The sequence below is a fragment of the Phocoena phocoena genome, chromosome 16 (assembly GCF_963924675.1).
Source record: "Phocoena phocoena chromosome 16, mPhoPho1.1, whole genome shotgun sequence".
NCBI lineage: Eukaryota > Metazoa > Chordata > Mammalia > Artiodactyla > Phocoenidae > Phocoena > Phocoena phocoena.
This window is the reverse complement of record NC_089234.1, coordinates 31,877,542-31,901,046: the sequence shown is the minus strand read 5'-3', so window position 1 is coordinate 31,901,046 and position 23,505 is coordinate 31,877,542. Positions and strand designations below refer to the sequence as shown.

Genomic DNA, 23,505 nt, shown 5'->3' with positions numbered 1-23,505 from the left:
CGGTTCAGTAAATCAGTCACCTCCAATATCTCCTCTGAAAAGGAAGTACAAGAGACACTATCACACAAATCGCTATCTCATAAAATGTACAAAGCACCAATGAGAGTCAGTGGAGAAAATGCTGTTTGAGTTGAAAAACAAATTCCATGGAAAAATTTTTTTAGCTTTAAATTAAAAAAAAAAACAAAACTGGAACTTCAGCAGAATGGGTTCCCACCTCAGCATTCTCCAGCATCACTCCCGGCACATCTGACTTTCCACGTGTTCAAGTTCTGCCTGCCCCACTGGCTCCAAAGGCCTGAGTTGGCCCTGAAACTAAATCAGCCTCCACCACACACTGCAATCTGAGGGTCAACAGAGAGATCCCAAGAGACTCCAAGTCAGTCCCAACCCTGGCCTGGACTCTGTTCACCTACCCCAACCCATGTCTAAGCCAAGCCTCTCCTTACTTACTTCACTCTAAGGGCTGTAGAAATCTGCTATTTCACAGCTGATAAAGCCTCCCCCCTCCAGCTCCATCCCTTTTTCCTCCAAGCCTGGTGTCTGTTTTCCCTTTCCTCATCTGACCTGCCCCCAACCTCCTACCTGGTCTGTTTCCCCAACCTCTCCCTTCTACTGCCCCTAATTTCTCCTTGCTTTTCTCTACCGCATCTTAGTATCATTTCTCTCACAGGAAGAGGGGACTTAAGAGGTGTATCTAGAACACAAGACCTAAAATCTATCCACCTGGGATTTTTGCCCAGCTCTGCATCTTGCTAGCTGTGTGACCTTGAACAAATGGCTGAGCCACCCAACCCCTCAAATTCCTCAGTGAGGGGGGCTGAACCTGGCAATCACAGAGGTCTCTTCCAACTCTTAGGTTCTAATATCTAAACATTCACCTGTACAACCATAAATAAATCAGTGAGTTAAACATACACAGGGAGAGAGAATGAATTATAGAAACTCCCTTTCCTCAGCATTGTCACCCCACCTGGTCTCCCCAACCAACCACCCACACTGAGGGGCTGTGTCTCACTCTGGGCTGTTCTAGCTCTAAATTATTTAGATACAGCAAAACCTTACCAATCACACTAATCAAGGAACAGATGCATCTGAATCCAACAGAAGGCTGAGTCCTGGAATGTTTCTTTCGTGCCATCGAGTAATACTGTGAATTTAACATCAGCTTAGCAAAGAATCTAGAAATGCCATCACAAACTGTCTTGTGAATCTAAGAACAGTAATGCTGTCGGGAACCCTGGAAAACAATCTACCCCAAAGCCCTCCACTTTCCCAACAAGGACACAGGCCCAGAGAGCGGAAGCCACTAGCCCAAAGCCCAAAGCAGGTTGGAGCCTGGATCAAAGCCAGCTGTCCTGCTTTTGGTCCAGAGGACCTCCACCAAAGCTTTGTGATACCATCCGTTTCCTTCTTCAAGAGACAGATTAAATCCCAAATTACCAGGGAGTGCCCTCTACAGCAAATCTACTTCCAAGTCCAGGGGAGGGGCCAGAGCTAAGTTTGGACGGCCAGATGACTACTAATGCTGCCTAATACAAGCTCTCCTTCCTGAACCCTGCCCATTCATTCTCGGCAAAGAAAACCCCAGACTGCTATCTATATGGGACTGTATTTTTGGAGAGGGGAGAAGGGGAGAGCGGCACAGTTCTTTGTTCTGCCAGTAAGAAGCAACTGCTAGTCCTTTCCCACAACTCCTACCTCACCTCCCAATATTCCCAGTACCTTCGGAAAAGTTCACAGAAACTCGCCAACTAGAATAAAAGAAAGCAGGAGGTAACGGGAGGAAAGGGCCAACAGCAGGTGAATGTCAAACGGACTGACGGTGACAATCCCCTCCCAGCTCTTCGCCCTAAGGGGAAGAAAGCATTTCTTTTCAGTTGCTAATACCCTGCGGGGAAGTCACCCGAGCTAGTTCAACTCAGCGCCCTCCAGCAGAGAAATGAGCTCTCTACAACCCCTGGAGAACTAACCCTTTCCTAACCATCCACTCTAACAGTGCCCAGGGCAGAGGTACCCAAAGACCAACCCTCTCCTCCCCTCCCCTCCCCTCAGGCCAAGAGCCTGAAACATCAGAGCTTGGATGGCAAGGAGCTATTTAAGGCAGCATCAAGAGGGTGGGGCAGAAAATTGCTGGCAGCATCCTCCTCTCCACCGCTCCCTCACAGCCAACACACACACACACACACACACACACACACACACACACACACCCCTCTCGCTCCACACACACCCATCAACCTCACCTGTCTCTAAGGGCTGGAGATCTGGAGTCCCCAAATGTCCAGCATATGTTTTCTGTCATTGAGGCTGCTGTCCCCATCTGCTGCCCACCCCACTCTTAATCCACTCCATTCTCTTGAATCACAACCCAGCCACCTTTCCAATCAAAAACACAAAACTGAATCTAGAGAAGCTCACAAACCAAGGAGGGGGGCATGGAGACAAGCCCTCCCTGGCCTTCACTTAGGAGAGAAAAAGGGCGCAAGGGGTGGGGGGTGGGGGTGATGTCAGAGGCCTGACATGCCAGACAGGCTCCATGATATCTCTAAATGAACCTCCCTCCTATTGATGGTGAAATCAATTCCGGCGATTTCAGCAGGTCGGCCCTGTGACAGGAGGGGTATCCCAGCGCTCAGTTTAAAACAAAAAATCCAAAGGCTCAGCCAGAACATGCTGGGAAAATCCAGGGTCTGGATAAAACGAGCAACGCTCAGTGGGATCCTTTCTGCTTTTATGTAGCAATGTAATAGCGTAATAAATTCTGTCTGCCTGAAGAAAGCATGCACTGGTGAATTTCAAAGCCATCTTACGACAGCGGATGCACTGGGATGCAGAATTCGACAGCACATTCCCCTGTGAATAAAACGTAATGATTTCAAGCCTCTTTCCCCCTCTATCTTGAATGGCGCTAGCGCTTATCAAGGAAGCCACCTCGGAAAGAAGCCAGAGGAGAGCCGGGGATGCTCGGGGAATTCGGAGAAAGGAGTTGCTTTCTGTTCATCTCGGTGAGGAGCTGGCTAGCAAGAAGCTGCCAGTCACTGAGGGATGAAGGAGCATGGGCAGATGAGCAGGCACCGGCGTCCCCGGACACGGACACACACACAAACGTACCCGCTCATTCTGACGGGTCCTAGGCCAGACCGGTAGTCCGTGCTGCCCTCCCGCCTTCCTCTCCTCCAGAGGGATGCTGATGAATGAACACACCTGAGATGCCTCCATCCTGACGCTCGCTCCCTCCTTCCTCCTCTGGCTACTGCAGAGGAGCCTCTCCTCGGTAGTTTCACTTTACAGCGCAAACCCACGCGGGCTTTGATGTCTCCTCCACCCACCCATATTGCAGCCAGCCTGAAGCAGGCGGACATTCTCTCCTAGCAGAGGCCATGATCGCACGTACCCCCACCCACCAATAAAAACAAACAAAAAATAAAAAAGACAAAAACCTGGGATCCTCCAAAACCCCCGCACCCTGGGGAACTTTCCCTTAAAGACTGGGGATCCACCAAGCAGGCAGGAAGGAGGGTTCCGCCGAGGGGGACCACGGTGTTCCCCTTGACCACGGGGGATGCTCTGGGGGAGGGGGTCCCTCAAGTCCTTCCAACAGCTGGCCCTTTAAACGCGCCTCCTCAGAGCGTGGAACAAAGGCGCCGCCCGCGGGGGCCGGGCCGGCGCACGCCCCCGGCGCCGGCGCTGACAATCAGGCGAGCGCGGGCTGAGGGGCCGCTGGCGCGGGCTTACCTTGCGGGTCTCCGGGCGGGCGGGCCGGCTGCGCGCGTCCTGCCCAACTCGCACTACACTCTGCAGTTGGCCCCGCTCTGTTTTTCTGGGACTCGGCGCTGACTTCACCGACACTCCGCGGCCGGCCAATGGGCTGCGGCGGCCGCCCCCTCATTAGCATGCGTCTGGAACCGTCCACTCCGGCGGCTCCTGGGAGGTGGGCGGTACTAGGGGGCGGTGCCGGACCCGGCAGTGACAGGAAGGGGCGTGTGCGCCAATGGGAGGCGACGAGGCGCCCCGCCGCTCCACCCCGCAGCGTTGTGAGCCCGGCGCGCGGGCCCGCGGATCTCCCGTCGAGAACGTGCGCGCGGTCCCAGTAACCCTTTCTGACCCGGCCGGCCTCGGGCTGGGCGGGAGGCTGGCCCGGGGCGCCCTCTGATCTTTCTGAGGGGTCGCCCACGGGGAGCTGGGAAGGAATCTTAGGCATAAAAAAAACAGCTAACCTGTCTTGAGTACATATAACTTACTCAACTCCTGTGCCCCAGTTTGCTCATCTTTAAAATGGTATAATAACCAGTACCTATTTCGCAGGACAGGACACAGAGAAGATTAATATAGTTAACGTATGTAAACCGTTTAGATCAGTGCCTGGCCGTCGCACTATATAAATGTTTGCTACTATCATTATTATACTGTATGTCAGCCAGTATGCTTAAAACTTAGTAGTTTTTCTCTCTTTTGATCCTCATAGTCTTTTAAGATAGTCACTATTACTAATCCATATTTTTCAAGTGGGAAAACTGAAATGGTTTAAGCGGCTTGGTCTAAGTCACACAGAAACCGGTGCAATACGCATTTGAACCCAGGCTCTGAGATTTCATTCATGTAATATTTTTATTCAGCGGCTCTATGGCAGGCATATACTAGGCCCTGGGGTTACTGCCGAAAATACAACAGACAAGACCCCTCCGCTCATGAAGCTTCCATTTTAGTGAGGGAGACAGGCAAATAATCGAGTGAATAAATAAACAAGATCATCTGCAATGTGCAAAATAGGGTGAATAAAACAAAACAGGGTCATGCGCAAGTGGGGAGAAGAGTACTTTGCTAGATGGGTTCAGAGGTAACCACTGTGATACCATCCTGACCTCCTCCAGTCCGCCTCAGTGTTACAAAAAGAAAACAGAACGCAGAGAGGGGAAACTTCTTGCCCAAGGTCACCTCCAGCAAGTAACCGGCCTGGAACATGCTCCCTCCACGCCTAGCTTCCCACATCCCTGGGGCATCCCTGAAGGTGGGGCAATCATCCTTTGGGCTGAACAGAACTGATTTTTGTCAGCTGCCCTTGGCAAGAATCTTCAGCCAGGGCACTTCCCAGTTAACAGGCTGTGTAACAGGCTGTGTGTGCAAGGGAAAGAAAGGCTTTGATGACTGCACAGGCTGATGGGAAACACATCTGCTAAGGTTCTTGGATGTCAAGGAACAGTGTCAAGTCTTTGCTGAGCACCTGCTGTCCCCTGCTGTGTAAAGAAAAAAAAAAATTAGAAGTCTCCTAGCCACCTGGGAACTTATTCTACAACTGAAGAGACAAGAAACTACTAGAAAGCTATTCAATCTAGGGAGCCCCCAGACCAGGTGTCCCCCAGCTTGCACCTCATCTTGCTGTTTTGCAAAGAACACTAGACTAGAAGTCCAGCTTTGCAGGCTCTACTATTAACTTCCACCACAATCTAAGGGAGGCAGTTCCTCCTGGGCCTGTAAAGTAATGAAACGGCTAATGCACTTGTCCCTCAGTATCTGTGGGGGATTTGTTCCAGGAGACCCCATGGACACCAAAAACTGTGGATGCTCAAGTCCCTTATTTAAAATGGAGTAGTACAAGGAATACAGTCGGCCCCCCAAAATCGGTGCATTTCACATCTGCGGATTCAACCAACTGTGAAGAAAATTTGATCACATTTGATTGGGTTGAATCTGCAGGTGTGAAACCTGCGTTTAGGGAGGGCTGACTGCATGTCTAGTCCACTGTACAGTATAATGCATTTATGCTAAGAGCGTAAACTGACCAGTTTAATATTAACTGACCATAACTGTCCGTTCATACATGCATTAACTGACCAATACCACACAGCAACCCCAGGAAGAAATGCTACTGTTATCTTGAGTTTATCCACAGAGGAGGAAAATAACTGCTGGAGTAACTAAGTAAATTGCCTACCCAGCAAATTCAGGATAACACCACTTAGAATAGCAAAAAAAATAAATAAATAAAAATAAAAAACAATCCAAATGTTCAGTTTGAATGGATTAGTTAAGAAAATTACAGTACAACCATAAGAAAGAATATCATACAGCCATGAAAAATGAAAAAGTATACTGACTCATTAACACAAAAATATGCTCATAACATATTCCTGAATAGAAAAGTAGGTTGAAAACTAGTTTTGCACTGCAATCTCGTTAGAACTATTTCTTGTGGGATTATGAGTATTTTTCCCTCATCTATATTTTTCTGATTCTTTTCATCATAAACATCTATCAAATTGTTCAATGAAAATAAAACAAAATAATCTTAAAATGAAAAACCAGACTCTACTTGTGGAGATTTGATCTCTTGGCAAGGTCTTCCCTTGTAAGTGGGAAACTGCCTGGGGAAATCTTTAATGAGGCCTCAGTCTTTGAGTCATCCCTCAAATGTTGCACTCCTCTGCTGGTTCCAGTCTGTATGTCATTAGGGTTTATGAGATAAATGGGAAAATACTGAAAGGACAGAAGGGAAGGGAAACGGAAGATAAAGGGAAAGAAAAATCCTACTATCCTTCAAGATTCATCTCAAATGTCTCCTTCAAGAAGTGTTCAGAATCATGGTCTAATAACATTTTAACACTGAAAGTGCCCCAAGAAATCATCATGTGTTCTCATGTCAACTCACTGTTGTCGCCAGTCATTCATGATTCATCTGAGTAGCAGGCCATGTGCTAGGTGCTGGTAAGACCTGCCTCCCCACCTCCCAAAGGTAACCCCTGGGGTAGCAGAAGCTCAGGGAAGTTCCGCTTCATGGGCGTACTAAGAAGAGTCCCACACTTGGGTATTGCTTTGCTCTCGCCATCTTGAAATTCTTCATTTTTGAACAAGGGACCCCACATTTTCATTTGGTACTGAGTCCTAAAAATTATGTGGCCTGTCCTGGGGAGGAGAAATACCAAGTCCTTATTAGTACAATAGTATATCAGTGACCAAGCCTGGAGTAAAGCTCGGGGCTTTCTACTCTCATCTCAGCCATTCTCTTATATCATATGGCCTCATTCCTGGCTCCCCAGGGAAATGGGAGCACTCCCTGCTTTCTAGCCCTACAGCACTTCATTTATTCCTTTCTCGTGGAATTCACCATATTTGGCATGAACTCACGTATATATGTATGTAGTCTTTCCTCATCCTCTCTCCCCACCAGATTGTAAATTCCATGATGTCCTGGCTTGTGTCTGCTCATCTCAAACAGTGCTTAGCACTATGCTTTACACACTGTGAAAAATGTGCTTACATTTAATTTAATCTTACTAGTAACTCCTGGTTTTCTCTTCTTGTGCATCAGATTATTCCCAGCAGTCCTTCCACTGTTGGAGATAAATTAAAATATCAGGCACAAACCAAGAAATTAAAATATCAGGCGCAAAACAAGAACACAAACCAGGGTCATAAACGTGCTGTAGGAAGCATCCTTCAAGCAGGCCGTTAAGTGTGAGGGATTGGGAGAGGATCAAGCAGGATTTTGTAGATGTCAGCCCAGAGTCGTCAGCCTTTCCTCCATCTTCAGCGTCACACACCCTGGGAGAGAGGGAAAGAAACAAGATGATCTAGAGATGGCAGGAAGTATAGTGGTTAAGCCTGTGGGCAGAATCCTGGCTTCAATGCCTAACGTGGAACTCTTGTGCAAGTTCTCAGGTCCCTCATCTGTAACAGGAGGGAGACACAACCCTCCTAAGGTTTACTTGTGAGCTGTAGATGACAGCACGCATGTAAAGTGCTTACATGCTGCCTGACACATAAGCACTCGCTAAGAGGGTATTATTTTCTTTTTCATATAAGCATTTATTTTTATTAAAAAAATTTTTTTTGGCTGCGTTGGGTCTTCGTTGCTGCACGCAGGCTTTCTCTAGTTGCGGCAAGCGGAGGTTATTCTTCGCTGTGGTGAGCAGGCTTCTCATTACGGTGGCTTATCTTGTTGCAGAGCACGGGCTCTTAGGTGTTCAGGCTTCAGTAGTTGTGGCGCACAGGCTCAGTAGTTGTGGCTCGCGGGCTCTAGAGCGCGGGCTCAGTAGTTGTGGCGCACGGGCTTAGGTGCTCTGTGGCATGTGGGATCTTCCCAGACCAGGGCTCGAACCTGTGTCCCCTGCATTGGGAGGTGGACTCTTAACCACTGTGCCACCAGGGAAATCCCAAGAGGATATTATTATTAATATTACTAGGAGGCCAAGTTGTGAAAGATGCTTTCTTAAAATGTGTTGGTTTGGGTAACTTGTTTCCCCAGTTACCCAAAAGATTGACTGTAGTCATTTTCAGACATATCAGCTGGAGAACGCCAGGAGGGAAGAAGAAAATCAAATGAGAGAAAGGGAATTATGAACCCCTTTTGGTGTTAAATCACTAAAAACCCTGGTGGCCATTTGCACCTAATTTCTTTTGTAGCATCTTGAAGAAAATGAAGCAAGTAGTGGAAAGAGCAAAACTTCCTTAAAGAATGGATTCTCTTGCTTCTTGCCAATGAATTACTGAGAAGCAAATCTCTACACTCATGCCTGAGGGCACAAAACTGATTTGAATATCGTGGGATGCCAGATCCAAGAATTCCACATTCTTTGGAGGTCAGGGGGAGCAGATGCTGCTTTGGGGGATTTTGGAGAGATGGGTGGAGGTTGGTCAGGAGGGGGCCAGGTAGAGAATGAGAGCAGGCAAGGACATTGCTGTGCTTCGGAAGCAGGGCCGAGATGAAAATGAATGGGTCCCACCAATGGCCTAGCCTTCAAGCCTCTGTTCATCAATCTAAGAAACGCTTGCTCCAATATGCCTCATGTTGTTGCTTGGATGAAAGCATGTGTACATAATAAAATCCCAACTCTATACATTTGTACTGTATTCGACCAAGGGTGTAAGGTTTGGCTTTGAGAATGTTTCATGCTATTAGATAATCAAAATAAGACGTTCAAAGTGTTGAGCTGGGTGGACCTTTGGGAGTAACCAGAAGGACAGAATGCACTTCTGTCCGCTTCCACTGTATTAATGGAAGGGCCTGCCCTAGGTCAAGGGTTTGGGTGGGGGACAAGAGGAGGGGACAGGGCTTCCCTGGTGGCGCAGTGGTTAAGAATCCTCCTGCCAATGCAGAAGACATGGGTTCGAGCCCTGGTCCAGGAAGATCCCACATGCTGCGGAGCAACTAAGCCTGTGAGCCACAACTACTGAGCCTGCGTCCTAGAGCCCATGAGCCACAACTACTGAAGCCCTCGTACCTAGAGCCCATGCTCCGCAATAAGAGAAGCCACTGCAGTGAGAAGGCTGCACACCTCAACGAAAGAGTAGCCCTCACTTGCTGCAACTAGAGAAAGCCCGCGCAGCAACGAAGACCCAACACAGCCAAAACTAAATAAATAATAAATAAATTTATAAAAGAAGAAAAGAAAAGAGGAGGGGGCAGTTTGAAGGCAGCTGCTGCTGGGAGATCCATTTTTTTCTGACTGGGCAGGGGATTCATTAATTAGAATATGCTGCGTTTACTTGAGAAAGACTTACTACTCTAAAGTAATTCAGTTAATGAAGCGTTGACTTGAGAAAACCATTTTTATGGTTGGTGAATAGAGCTGACTACTCTGAGAGATGCATTCTGATTGAGGCTGGAGAGAGAAAAGGAGGAAGCCAGGAAGAGGGGAAAAAAGGTGGCACAGGGAAAGAGGGGGAGAACCAGAGAACATGAGAGAGACGGCAAAGGAGAGGAAGACGGCCTGAGGGAAAAAATACAGCAATTGCAGAAATGGGGCAACAAGCCTCACCAAACTAATGTAACCTTAACAAGGTTAAAAAATCAACAACAATGGTGTTAAGGTAATAACTGACATTCTGGAAGCTGTTGGAAGCTTGTCAGAGGTGATTGGAAGAGTTCACTGGGGGAACTCATTACACAAGGCCAAATGGAGTCACATGGGTGTCCTGGGAAGGCTAGCAACACTTTGTCAGCGTTCATCAAGAGGAGATGCAGAGCACCGTGGAAAGGGCAGAAGGGAAGATGGCGGGCGTGCCTATCGGGTATCGGCCCTTCTCCATTACCTCAGCAAGTCTGTCCTGTCTCCAAACTTGCTTGCCCTGTCTCTTAAACCTGTCTTCTAAACCTTCGGTTACCTCGACCCACTTTTATGAATGCTATTTTAGTGACCATCTCTAGTCACTGGGCCATGCCTCTTAGGGATCTTCCTGCCTGCTGCCCCATCTGGCTGAACCAGGCGCTTCTTCCAGGCATGCACGGCTCTCTCTGTGAGAGGAGGTCTTGGAAAATCACACATTTCCAGGGATGTTTGAAGCCCTTTTTAAATGGGCAATCTAAGTTGTGCTTGCATGGCCTACCTGTTTATCTGACTCGTAAGAAGGAGATAATCTGAAAGAATCATGTCCTACGGCCCAAGGAGTAAAGGGCAACTGGACTTTATACAAGGGAGAAGTGGACAGAGATACCTATCTCCTCCCTTAGGCCAAAAGAACCAAGGGCTTCTTCATTTGACCCTGATTAGAATTAGAACAGAACCAGAAAGCATGCTAGACTCTGGTTCTCAGAATCTGTTGCAGCCCAGGCTGCCACTTCCAAAGAAGGAAGGTTACTCATGGTGAGCACTCCAACAGGAGGAAAGTAAGGACCCCGAGGGGTCAGTGGCAGCCCCTCTGTTTGACTCAGTGTGACCCCTGGACAAGGTTCAATGGGGTTAAACAATGTGATTCCACCAGTTGGTATTTAAACTGAAGGCTGCTCCACTCTTAGGTTCCAGAAGATACTATACCTGAACTAGGGCTTCTAACACTCAGGCTTTTTCTGCAACTCACAGCTTGCAGAATTTTAGCTCCCCGACCAGGGATTCAACCCGGGCCCTGGGCCCGGGCAGTGAAAGTGCCAAGTCCCAACCACTGGACCACTAGGGAATTCCTGACCCAGACCATTCTTGAGGGTTGGGAGCAGAGCCAGCCAGGTAGCCCTGGGCTTGTGGGAAGAGAACTCTCAAGTCGTTCAGTTAACAATGTCATGTGCCCCCTCTGTTCCAGGTCCTCTACTTAGGGCTGGAGAACCAGAGAACAAGGATAGGCCCGCATCCTCGAGGTGCTCACAATGGAGTGGGAGAGACTGATAAAGACATGGGTGATTACAAGACAGTGTGACAGACACACTCTTTTTTTTTTTAATTGAGATATAATTCACATATCAGAACAGTTACCCTTTAAAAGTATACAGTCCAGTGGTTTTTAGTATATTCATGAGGTTGTGCCACCATCACCACAAACTAATTCCAGAACATTTTCATCACCGCAAAAGGAAACCTTATACCTATTAGCAGTCACCCCTTGTTTCCCCTCTCCCCCCAGCCCCTGGCAATCACTAATATACTTTCTGCCTCTATAGATTTGCCTATTCTGGACATCTCATATAAATGGAATCATACAGTATGTGGCCTTTTGTGTCTGGCTTCTTTCACTTAGCGTAATGTGGAAAAGGTTCATCCTTGTTGTAGCGTGTATCAATACTTTGTTCCTTTTTATGACTAAATAACATTCCACTGTATACATATACTACAATTTGTTTATCCTATCGTCAGTTGATAGACATTTGGTTTGTTTCCACTTTTTGGTTATTATGAACAATTCTGTTATGAACATTCATGTACAAGTTTTTGTATGAACATATGTTTTCAATTCCCTTGGATGTATACCTAGAAGTGGAATTGCTGGGTCATATGGTAACTTTATGTTTAATTTTTTGAGGAACTGCCAAACTAGCTTGAGTCAGTTTTCTGTTCTTTTAACTGGCAGAACCAATATACCTTGCTGAATGAAAAGCATGGGCCGCTTTATTATTTTATGTATTATTACCTTATATATTTTAATAAAAATTTTCTGAGGATATGTATATGTACTACTAATCATTTTAGACAATTTTGAAAATGCAGAAAAGTTTAAAGGAAAAAAAAAAAAGAAAAGCCTCCATATCCCTCAATGTCCAAAGTTACCTCTATCCCCGTTTGGTTTGCTTTTTCCCTTTTAATCTTTTTTTCTATGTCTACTTTTTATAAAGCAATGTCACACTGTATGTTTAGTTTTGTATTCTGCTTTTCTCTCCAATCATTATATTGTAAGTAGTTCAGCACTCACTGTTTTATAAACTGGTCATCAATTTTATTTATGTTAATTTTTCTTTAATGTTATCTTTATTTTTCTTACTTTTGAAGAGGGGCTTAAGGTTGGGAGTGGGGGGATTTGGGGGCAAGAGGAAGGAGGTGCTAAATAGAGTATGTACGTTGAAAGAGAAAGAAAAGAGAGCAGAGATGGCCCTTGTTTGCTTTCTTATATGTCCCTATTTTATCCTACCTGGTTCCAGGAAAGACTTAAGGCACTGCTGTCCTTGTGGCCGTAGAACAGCACTTCAGACTCTTTCTGGTGGCCGCACTGCAGGGGCTGCTGCTGTTCCATGTGCCTGTGCCCTGAGGCTGAGCCAGAGCCGGCTCCTGCGGGCTGCAATGCAAGACGGCCAATTCGCAACCCTAGCAAAATCAATCTATTGGAAACTAATGAGGCACAAATAGTTCATGCACTTTGAGGCTGATCTGCCAAATGAGATAAACAGGGCTCAATCAGCAGGGAGAATCAATGATGCAAAAATGCATTTCAGACTAGCATTATTTCCCCCCTGGGATGCCCACGACATCACATTCTATTGTTTTGATGCTTCTGTGGCAATTCTTGTCTAAGCCTCTGTGGGCCAGGCCAGGAGAACTCCCTAACCCAGGGTTTCCTGTGCCCAGGGGTTGGTAAATGTCAAGATTTGGCAGCTGTGAATGAGGGGCCTGGGCAGCCAACATGTATGAGAAGTGCGACTTTCAGTTTTGTAAGAAAACGCTAACTTCTATGTTTCTAAACCACCCTCTTTAACAGGTGATGTAATTAGCAAGGAACAGCATTATGAACTTTCCGAGAGCAAATCACAAAAGGATTGTCTTAGTAATTCACATTTATAAAACACAAAATATAGAGTGATTTTTTTTAAATTCTATAATTTCTTGTGCCACTAAGTTTATTTTTCCTTAAACAGTCTATTAGGAAGATATGATCATTGTGAAAAAATTGGAAACCATTGATAAGCAAAAAGAAAAACTTTTTTTAAAAATACTTTGGCCACACACGTTTCTCTTTTTTGATATATATATTTTAAAATTTTATTTTATTTATTTTTGGCTGCATTGGGTCTTCATTGCTACGCGGGCTTTCTCTAGTTGCAGCTAGCGGGGGCTATTCTTCGGTGCTCTGCGCAGGCTTCTCACTGCGGTGGCTTCTCTTGTTGTGGAGCACGGGCTCTAGGCGCGCGGGCTTCAGTAGTTGTGGCACGTGGGCTCGGTAGCTGTGGCACATGGGCTTAGTTGCTCCGCGGCATGTGGGATCTTCCCGGACCAGGCTCAAACCCGTGTCCTCTGCATTGGCAGGCGATTCTTAACCACTGAGCCACCAGGGAAGTCCCAAGAAAAACTTTTAAATCATCTCTAATAAATTTTATTTTTATCTTGCAAAATTTCTCCCACCATGCAGAATTATTTTAAAAATAAGTCCATGTAAGCAACCTAAGTGTCCATCAACAGATGAATGGATAAAGAAGATGTGGCACATATATACAGTGGAATATTACTCAGCCATAAAAAGAAACGAAATTCAGTTATTTGTAGTGAGGTGGATGTCATACAGAGTGAAGTAAGTCAGAAAGAGAAAAACAAATGCCATATGCTAACACATATATATGGACTCTAAAAAAAAAAAAAAAGGTTCTGAAGAACCTAGGGGCAGGACAGGAATAATGATGCAGACGTAGAGAATGGACTTGAGAACACAGGGAGGGGGAAAGGTAAGCTGGGACGAAGTGAGAGAGTGGCATGGCCTTATATATACTACCAAATGTAAAATAGATAGTTAGTGGGAAGCAGCCACATAGCGCAGGGAGATCAACTCGGTGCTTGTGTCCACCTAGACGGGTTGGATAGGGAGGGTGGGAGGGAGACATAAGAGGGGGGAGATATGGGGATATATGTATATGTATAGCTGATTCACTTTGTTTTAAAGCAGAAACTAACACACCATTGTAAAGCAATTATATTCCAATAAAGTTGTTTAAAAAAAATTCCATGTAATACGTGCTGTTTTGTAACCTACTTTTTATTCCAATCAGGCCTTTTCCACAGTGTCATGATATTGCCTGGGAGGGTCTCACGCTCTGTCTGTTTGGTAGCCCATTTGGCCCTTGGGGGCCTGACTGGAATGGTTTGGCTCAGGCAAGTGGGGAAGGGACAGGTTAACATAAAATCTAATCTCTTAAGGGGGTGTGTCCTGCAGGAATTGGGGTCCAAGATGCATGAGAAGAGTACAGAGGGTTTAGGAATGTAAGTAGTTTTTTTTTTTTTTTTTAATTAATTATTTTTGGCTGCGTTGGGTCTTTCTTGCTGCGTGCAGGCTTTTCTCTAGTTGCGGCGAGCGGGGGCTCCTCTTCGTTGCAGTGCGCAGGCTTCTCATTGCGGTGGCTTCTCTTGTTGCGGAGCACGGGCTCTAGGCGTGCGGGCTTCAGTAGTTGTGGCACGCAGGTTCAGTAGTTGTGGCCCATGGGCTTAGTTGCTCCGCGGCATGTGGGATCTTCCTGGACCAGGGCTCAAACCCATGTCCCCTGCATTGGCAGGCGGATTCTCAACCACTGTGCCACCAGGAAGCCCAGGAATGTGAGTAGTTTTAAGCAAAAGGCTAGAGATATTAATTGAGGCTAGAGTGTAGTGGCCTTGGAAGCTAAGGTCATGATCTTGAATTTTATCTGGTAGCCAGTGAGGAGTCACCAAAAACTTTTAAACAGGGGGGTGGTGTGATGGAGGTGGCATGTAAGCACAACCCGTCTGGTGGCAACAGCAGGATGGACTGAAGCTGAGAAAGACAGAAGGCAGAACAACCAGTTGAGAGGTTACTTCAGTCGTCCTGGTGTGAGGTAATAAAGGCTGGGAGGTGACCATGGGCAATGGAAAAGAAGAAACATTTCGTTCATTTTCTCGTTCATTCATTCAAAAATTATTAACCACTGAGAGCCAGGAACTGTGCTAGATCTGGGAACTGAATTCATAAAGGAAGACGTGGCACGACTTGCCTTCTGCTTAGATACAAGGTCCCAAGTGAAAGGTTACCAAAGATGACACCCCCCCCAGATGACTAGGATCATGGTGCTGTCATTAAGAGAAATAGAGGAGTCAGGATAAAGACGAAATTTGAGCATCTAAGAAGAAACCATTCTGAATTTAGTTTGGTGATACAGTAGGACAGGAAGATGGAACCACTCATCAGACAGGTGGAGATGTAGGACTTGAGCTGGAGAGGGAGGTCAAGGCAGAAGGTGGGGAATGTGTGTACCTCAGGTGTGCTGTGACTTAGGAATTTCTGAGCAAGCCTGAATGAGCTCCATTCCACACTCAGAGCAGCAAAAGAACAACACAGACCTGGTAAAACCTGCTGCCTCATTCCTGTGACTCCTGACACTCTGGCTCCATCACACATGTTGAGATGATTTTTCAGAAGTTGATGATTCAAAGCCTCCAATCTGACTCCTGTTTCACCTCTGGCTTTGATAGTGCTCTTCCCCCTCCCAGCTAGGAAGGGGTGTACAGCGGGCAGATGGTAAACTGTGAACAGAAATAAACTCTCTTAACATGTAGCAAGTATATTTATATCCAATCCTATAATATCGCTGCAAGCATAATTATAGCCAATCCCATAATTGCGTTGCGGGTATCAGGCATCAGAAACCAGCTCATTGTTGGTGATCAGGAAGATGTGGCTACTGGGACAGGAGCCACAGGGCCAGTTGCTGCCCACCCGTGAGAGGACGGGGTGACACGGGGCAGGGCAGTTTACAGAGTGTCCAGGGGCTCTACCAACACAGGTGGGGAGGGAGGGGGTAATTTTGTGGGATACATAGCTCAAACTCATGCTTTTAGTCTTACTTTTTAGTAGAACTGCATGCTTTTAGTCTTACTTTTTAAAAGATTATAAAATCAATGCTTATTCACTGTATAAGGTTTACGAAATATGAAAAACTATCTATAATCCCACAATCCAAAAGTAACATTGTTAACGTTTTTATATTTGCCATTGCAGCATTTTATTTTGTATGTATGTGTTTTGTGCCATACTGTAAGTAAAGTTTTTTTCTAACAGATTTATTTATTTATTTATTTTTGGCTGCGTTGGGTCTTTGTTGCTGCATGTGGACTTTCTCTAGTTGCAGGGAGCGCAGGCTACTGGTTGTGGCGCGCAGGCTTCTCACTGCGGTGGCTTCTCTTGCTGCGGAGCACGGGCTGTAGGTGCGCAGGCTTCAGTAGTTGTGGCACACGGGCTCAGTAGTTGTGGCTCATGGGCTCTAGAGTGCAAGCTCAGTGGTTGTGGTGCATGGGCTTAGTTGCTCTGCTGGCACATGGGATCTTACCAGATCAGGGCTCGAACGCATGTCCGCTGCATTGGCCGGCGGATTCTTAACCACTGCGCCACCAGGGAAGCCCTGTCATGCTGTAAGTAAAGTTTTATATCTTGTTTTTTTTCTCACTCAGTATCTTGAGTGCTTCCCTATATCATTTACATATGCTCCAAAACATTATTTTAAAACTTTTCATTATTGTGGTATATTCAAAAGATGGAATACTCTACAGCAGTTAAAATGAATGAACTAGAGCTTCATGTATCAACACAAATATATTTTTTTTCAACACAAATATTTTTTAAGATAAGATTAATAAAAAGATATATTGCAGAGTCAAATATACAATTCCATTTTTGAGAAGTAAAATATAAAAACCAATATTATATATTGTTAATGTTGACAGACATGTAAAAAGTATAGAAAGGGCTTCCCTGGTGGCGCAGTGGTTGAGAGTCCGCCTGCCGCTGCAGGGGACACGGGTTCGTGCCCCGGTCCGGGAGGATCCCACATGTCGCGGAGCGGCTGGGCCCGTGAGCCATGGCCGCTGAGCCTGCGTGTCCGGAGCCTGTCCTCCGCAGCGGGAGAGGCCACAACAGTGAGAGGCCCGCGTACCACAAAAAGAAAAACAAAGTATAGAAAAATGGGTGGAAGGAATTTTCTCTGGTGAGGGAGGAAAGAGGTTGAAATTAAATGGGAGTGATACAAAGAGGCTTTGTTTCTGTAATTTGTTATTTCTTTAAACAATAATCTAAAACAAATATGGCAAAATCTTAAGGTTTATTAAATCTGCGTGGTGAATAAATGTGTTCGCTATATTCTCTGTATTTTTCTGCACATTTGAAATATAGAATAGATTGTTTTTTTAATTAATAGACTATTTTTTAGAGCAGTTTTAGGTTTACAGAAAAATTGAGCAGAAAGTACAGGGAGCTGCCATATACCTTCTCACTGCCCCCCAGCATACACAGTTTCCCCTACTATCAACATCTTGCCTTAGCATGGTACATTTGTTACAACTGAGCCAATATTGATATATTCTTATTAACTAAAGTTCATAGTTTACAAAAGGGTTCATTCTTTGTGTTGTATAATCTATAGGTTTTGACAAATATATGACATGTATCCATCATTACAATATCATACAGAGTAGTTTCACTGCCCTAAAAATCCCTCCTGTTCTACCTATTTCTCCCTCCCTACTCCCTCCCTCCACCCAAACCCCTGGCAGCCACTGATTTTTTACTTTTATTATTTGTTTGTTTTTGTCTGTGTTGCAGGCTTTCTCTAGTTGCGGTGAGCGGGGTTACTCTTCATTGTGGTGTGTGGGCTTCTTATTGCGGTGGCTTCTCTTGTTGCAGAGCACAGGCTCTAGGCGTGCGGGCTCAGTAGTTGTGGCGCACAGGCTTAGTTGCTCCGTGGCACGTGGGATCTTCCCAGACCAGGGCTTGAACCCCTGTCCCCTGCATTGGCAGGCGGATTCTTAACCATTTCACCACCAGGGAAGTCCCAACTATTGATCTTTTAACTGTCCCCATAGTTTTGCCTTTTCCAGAATGTCATATAGTTGGGATGATACAGTATGTAGTCTTTGCAGATAGGCTTCTAAATAAATTATTTTATTTTATTTTTGCGGTACGCGGGTCTCTCACTGCCGTGGCCTCTCCCATCGCGGAGCATAGGCTCCGGATGTGCAGGCTCATCGGCCATGGCTCACGGGCCCAGATGCTCCGTGGCATGTGGGATCCTTCCGGACTGGGGCACGAACCCATGTCCCCTGCATCGGCAGGCGGACTTCCAACCACTGTGCCACCAGGGAAGCCCTAATTAAATTATTTTAAAATCAAAACTTTCAAGCCAATCATAAGAAGAAAACAAAATCCACCAGGAATTTCACTATTTTGAGATAATCACTATTAACCATGCACACCATGTATCTTTTTTTCATGTAAATGGCATCACTATTTGCAAAATGTTATATTACTTTTTTTTTTCACTTCACAAAAATATATTATGAAACCCATGTGATTCAGAATTCTTTCTAAGTCCTTTAAGAATGTTTTGTGTTGTGGAATAGTATATCAGTGAGCTTATCCTTTACTATTGGACATTTAAGCTGTTTTCACGTGGGGCAGGAATCTTTTCTGGCTTTAGGGAGCCCCCCTCCCCCGCTTTAAACTAGAAAAGGCCCTTGAAATCTCCAGACAATTGGGAGTATTCAGCCTTCTAGGTATGTGTTGCTTAGACAACATGCTTGACAGTGATTGTGATTTCCTTACAGCCAAAGATACAGATTGTTAACTTTTTTTCCTTCTCTCATTGCCAGACACAGAGTCTAGCACAAAGCGGTTGCTGGGAAACATGAGTTGAATGGATCTAAGTGCCTCTAAGCAAGGTACTCTGGGATGGACTCTAAGGAAACTCCCGAACCCCAGAGAGACAGACTTTTTCAAGAGCTTGTATCGTTCACTAGAAACCCAAGGAAGAAATCAGGGAGGCCTGTTTTGTAGAGCAGAGCTATCTGAGTGCCATGAAGAACTGGGACGCTGGCATTGGACAGGAACAGAGGGCAGTGGGCGTGGATGCTGAGAGGCTGTGGCGCGTGGGACAGTGAGAATCAGCCCCAATGCCCTGGGATGACTAGAGTTTTGTGTAGGCGGAGGAAGTGCTCAGGCTCCCCTGAGAGTATTTTCTTTTTTTCAGTCAGTTTAATCATACTGGTTGAGTACTTGGGGTCTGGAATGGGACTTCTGGTTCAAATCCCAATTTTGCCACTCTCAAGCTATTTGACTTTGGGCAAGTAGCTAAGCTGTGGAATACAAAAGCACCACCTGAAAGAGTTGTTGTGAGGGGTAAATGAGATGATATATGCAAAGCGATAAGCAAAATGCCTGGCACTTACTAAGTGCTTAGCGATAATAATAATAACAACAACAGCAATGACAGCAGCAGCTTAGCATCTTTTCTTTAAAAAGGCAAGGTGATCAGACAGCAAGAGCATGGATTAGCCAAACCAAGAAAGTCTGCCTGATTCTCACACACACACTTTCCTCCTAGAGAAAGGCCCAGCACATGTCACAATGCCAGGTATGGCCTGGATCCGAGTGGGTAGGGAACTATAGGAGCACGAAATGGAAACACCCTACGTTAGGTAACTCAAAAGAAGTTTGAGTTACCTTACTGATTTTTGCAAGCTACCTGCCAGTCTATGTACACTCCCTGTGCTTTTACGTTTATTCTCATGTGTAGCCATCTCTAGCTCCCATCTTTTGTTTGGTTGCTAAATCCAGCCACTGCAAATGGATTTTCCAATGGATACATGGCTTTGAATTCACCTAGTTCTACTTCCCACTCAATGAGGGGATTTCTATCCGTAATATCCCTATATCCCCTCGTCTAATCTAGGAGACATTCTGGATTCCTCCCTTTCCTTCAGTCATTTCCAAGCAAACCTTGTTGATTCTTGTTGAGATCTAAAATCTCTCCTCTCCCTGGTATCACCCCTGGCATCCTGCTAGAGCAAGCCTTCATCCCTCACCAAGACTGCTAGGATCCTAACTGGTCCCCTTACTTCCACACTTGCAATCTCAGTCTATTCTCCCCCAGAATCAGGGTACCTTTTAAAATGTCAGTCACATCATGACTCTCTCCTCATCTTAGGCTGAGTTCCCCAGAAGCAAACCCCAAGACAAGAATTCATAAGCAAGTGTTTTATTTTAAAAAGTGCCCCAGGAGAAACTGGTAAGGGAGTAGGGGAAGCTACACAGGCAAGCGGAAGACACCGAAGGAAGAAGCCTAGAAGGCTGCAGCGCACCCCGAACGTTGTTTCTGGGCTTTCACACTCCTGCTCTACTGGCTGAGTCCTGGGCTAAGGGCAGTTAGGGGTTGCTCTCTGCACATGCAGGTAAAGAGCTCCAGTGGCTCAAGGGCTCTCCTTGAAACTAAGTTACAGGAGTCGATTCTTACAGCAAAAGTGCACAGATGCTGGGGGACTGGCACACAGTGACCATGATGGGATCCAGAGAACCCTCAGAGGAGCACCCACAAGATCCACTTCAGTTTCCTCCCTTATTGCCTATCTCAGACCCTTGTTTATTTCCTTCATAACCCATGTCATGATTTATAAGTAGTTTATATAATTGTCTCTATATTTGTTTATCGCCTGTTTTCCCCAATAAAATGCAACCTCCAGGAGAGTAGTGAGCATATTTGTCTCCCTAGAATACAGATGGCACACTGTGGATCCTCCACAGAAATCTGTATGAATGGGTGAATGAACGATGGACACCTTCAGTAATGGGGAGTTTCTGCAGCCGGAAGCAGCTCATCCCACTTTCAGAAAGCCTTGACTGAAAGTCTGACCTAAGACTGAACTGTAATCACCTCCCCGTCACACCCACGGGTCTCCTCTCTGGAATGACTCTGGAGATGATCACCACTTCCAAGTCAGTCCCTCAAAATCCAGTGTCCCACCTTTCTCTCCTCCGGACTAATCAACCACAGCTTCTCCAAAGGCTTCTCTTTTGACGTGGATTTTAGAGCACTGGCATCTGTAATTTCACGAGTCCTAGAAAATTCTTCTTCCCTACCTACACAATGCATAGCCACCCCTCCCATACCACCCTGAATACACCCAATCTTGGGTGGTAAACTGGGTCAAGCCAGATAAGAATTTGGAGAAGCGAAACTGAACGTTACCCAGCCAGGGCTCCAGAATCAGCAGCCTCAGGTTGAATCCCAGCCCACTTATTGTTAAATGACTGATCTTGGGCAAAATACTTAACTTCTCTGAACCCCAGTTTCTTCATCTGTACAGGGGAAAAAATAAGAGCACCTACCTAACAGAGTTAGTGTAAGGGTTAAATTAAATGAGACAGTGGATATAAACCACTTAGCAGAGTGCCTGGCACATCTCTCAGGACTTGGAGTTTCCCCAAACCTTACCTTGGACCTAACAGCTCTCCACGCCTCTGCACGCTACTTCTTTTTTTTTTTATTTATTTAATTTTTTTTTTTTTTGTGGTACGCGGGCCTCTCACTGTTGTAGCCTCTCCCGTTGGGGAGCACAGGCTCCGGACGCGCAGCCTCAGTGGCCATGGCTCACGGGCCCAGCCGCTCCGCGGCATGTGGGATCTTCCCGGACCGGGGCACGACCCGTGTCCCCTGCATCGGCAGGCGGACTCTCAACCACTGCGCCACCAGGGAAGCCCCTGCACGCTACTTCTTTCCCAGCCAAATCCTCCTGCTAACCCAGCTCCATCTCCGACACCCCGAAGCTCCTTCAATCAAGATAAGGCTTCAAGCCCTGTGTCCAGATGCTTTCCCGGCTCCTATTTCTTGCCATTTGCTCCTGCTCGCTGTCCACTTCAGGCTTCTACCTCTCCATCCTACCCCTTGCTACCTGTGCGTCCATCCACGTGTCCATTCTCCGCTTCTCTTTTATTGTCTTTCTTGCTCAATTCTTGCTTTTTGTTTTTCCTCCTATCTTTCTTACATCATGTCTTCTCTCATGGAAACTCTAGTAAAGTTCTTTTTTTTTTTTTTTTTTTAATTTTCCTTTTCTATTCTGCCTCCTACCTTGGCTCCAGATAGACGAGAGGAAATGATCAACCTAGTAACAGTAAAATCGGTTAAGTGCTAATAGGCATCTTAAGCTACAGGCCATTTTCCATCACTCCTTGCCACAGACTGAGTGGCAAAATCAAGGCTGGAAAGGAGGCCATCAGCAGTGAGGACTGAGGGGAAACAGGAAGCTCTCTTTCCCTCTCACCTATATGTATGCTTCCCGTTCCTTTCCTTGTCCGCTGCGTTAGTACACTACAGTGAGTTGCCTGTTTTGTTCCTGACTTTAATGGAAACCCTTCAAATATTTTGCCATTAATTATGATTTTTTTCTAGGTCTTGTACCAAATAGCTTTTGTCCAATGGGGGGAGTTCTCTTTGATATCCAGTTTGCTAAGCTTATATAATATGCAGTTGTGAGTTTCTAGGTTGGAGGTAAAGCATGAAAATCAGGGAAGCAGGGTGATAAGTAGGTTGACTTGTGAGGTGTCCTGGGAACATCAGAAGAAAGAATTGAGGCCAAGCGCTCAGGCTGGGGGATGATGGAGCATCCTGTCCTGAGGGACTTTCATGGCTCTGAGAGTTACTCCTATACTCAGCTCTTAAACTGTGACACTGGGGTTCAAAGACTCTCCTGGACGCTTGAGTGTATCAATGACAAAAGTTGGCTCTACTTATAGTTCGTGTTTCTTCTTTCATTAATTTAAGTAAGAAATCCTGAATTTTCAAGAAGCTTTTGGAACTTCTTGAATTGGAGCAGATAACTGAAACTTCATCCCTTTTCACGTGAAAGTTTTTTGGAGGTGGATCTGATCCTGGTTTTCCATTCCAATCAGCTGCTGTGAAAGCCACTTCTTGTTCTTGCTGGGGGCAGATCAAGCCTCTTTTTCTCCTTGATAGAAATTCAGGAAGGAAACCAAATAATTCCCAACAGAGACCAGAGTTGACCACAGTACCATCCAAAAGCACTTCTAAAGATTTCAATCTTGAATATGAGAACACTGGCAACTGAGGTTGGTTACTGGCTCTACACCGTCAGCTAGATAGAGGCTTGGGAGGAGATGTGGTTCTGCCATTTTGACAGGAAAATCTTCTTTGATGGAGAAGAGGTTGCAATTGAAGCATCACTGAGGTGCCCTTTAACACTGGAAAGTTTCAGTGAAAGTGTTTGTGACAAGCATCCGAAATAAAATACTAAACTCCCACATACAGACATTTCTCAGTAAACTAACCTGCACATACTGTGGGACTGGTGAAAGGAGGGACATTCTAACATCAAAGTTAATCAGCGGGACATCTATTTGTTGTCGTTCTATGCCTATTATGTGGTGGCCCTGGGGGTTTTTGTTTTGTTTTTACCATGATTGACAGAAAATTGGCCAACCTGCCCCCAGATAACCAAGAGTTGTCTGTGCTTGACTTATTCACTTAGTTCCACTCTTAACTGAAGAGGGGTGAGGAAAATAAGTGCTAAGAAACCTGTCATAGAGGGAAAT

General features: G+C 45.7%; 1 protein-coding gene across 1 annotated transcript in view; it reads right to left on the bottom strand.

The window, feature by feature from the left end:
• SORBS1 (sorbin and SH3 domain containing 1) overlaps nucleotides 1–3,850 on the bottom strand; it is a 239,875-nt gene extending 236,025 nt beyond the window's left edge. The window contains exons 1-2 of the mRNA XM_065893760.1: nucleotides 3,739–3,850; nucleotides 2,030–2,035 (exon numbers count right to left, since the gene is read on the bottom strand). The gene's annotated coding sequence lies outside the window, so the exon portion shown is untranslated. The remainder of the gene's footprint in view (nucleotides 1–2,029; nucleotides 2,036–3,738) is intronic.
• Nucleotides 3,851–23,505: the final 19,655 nt, after the last annotated feature.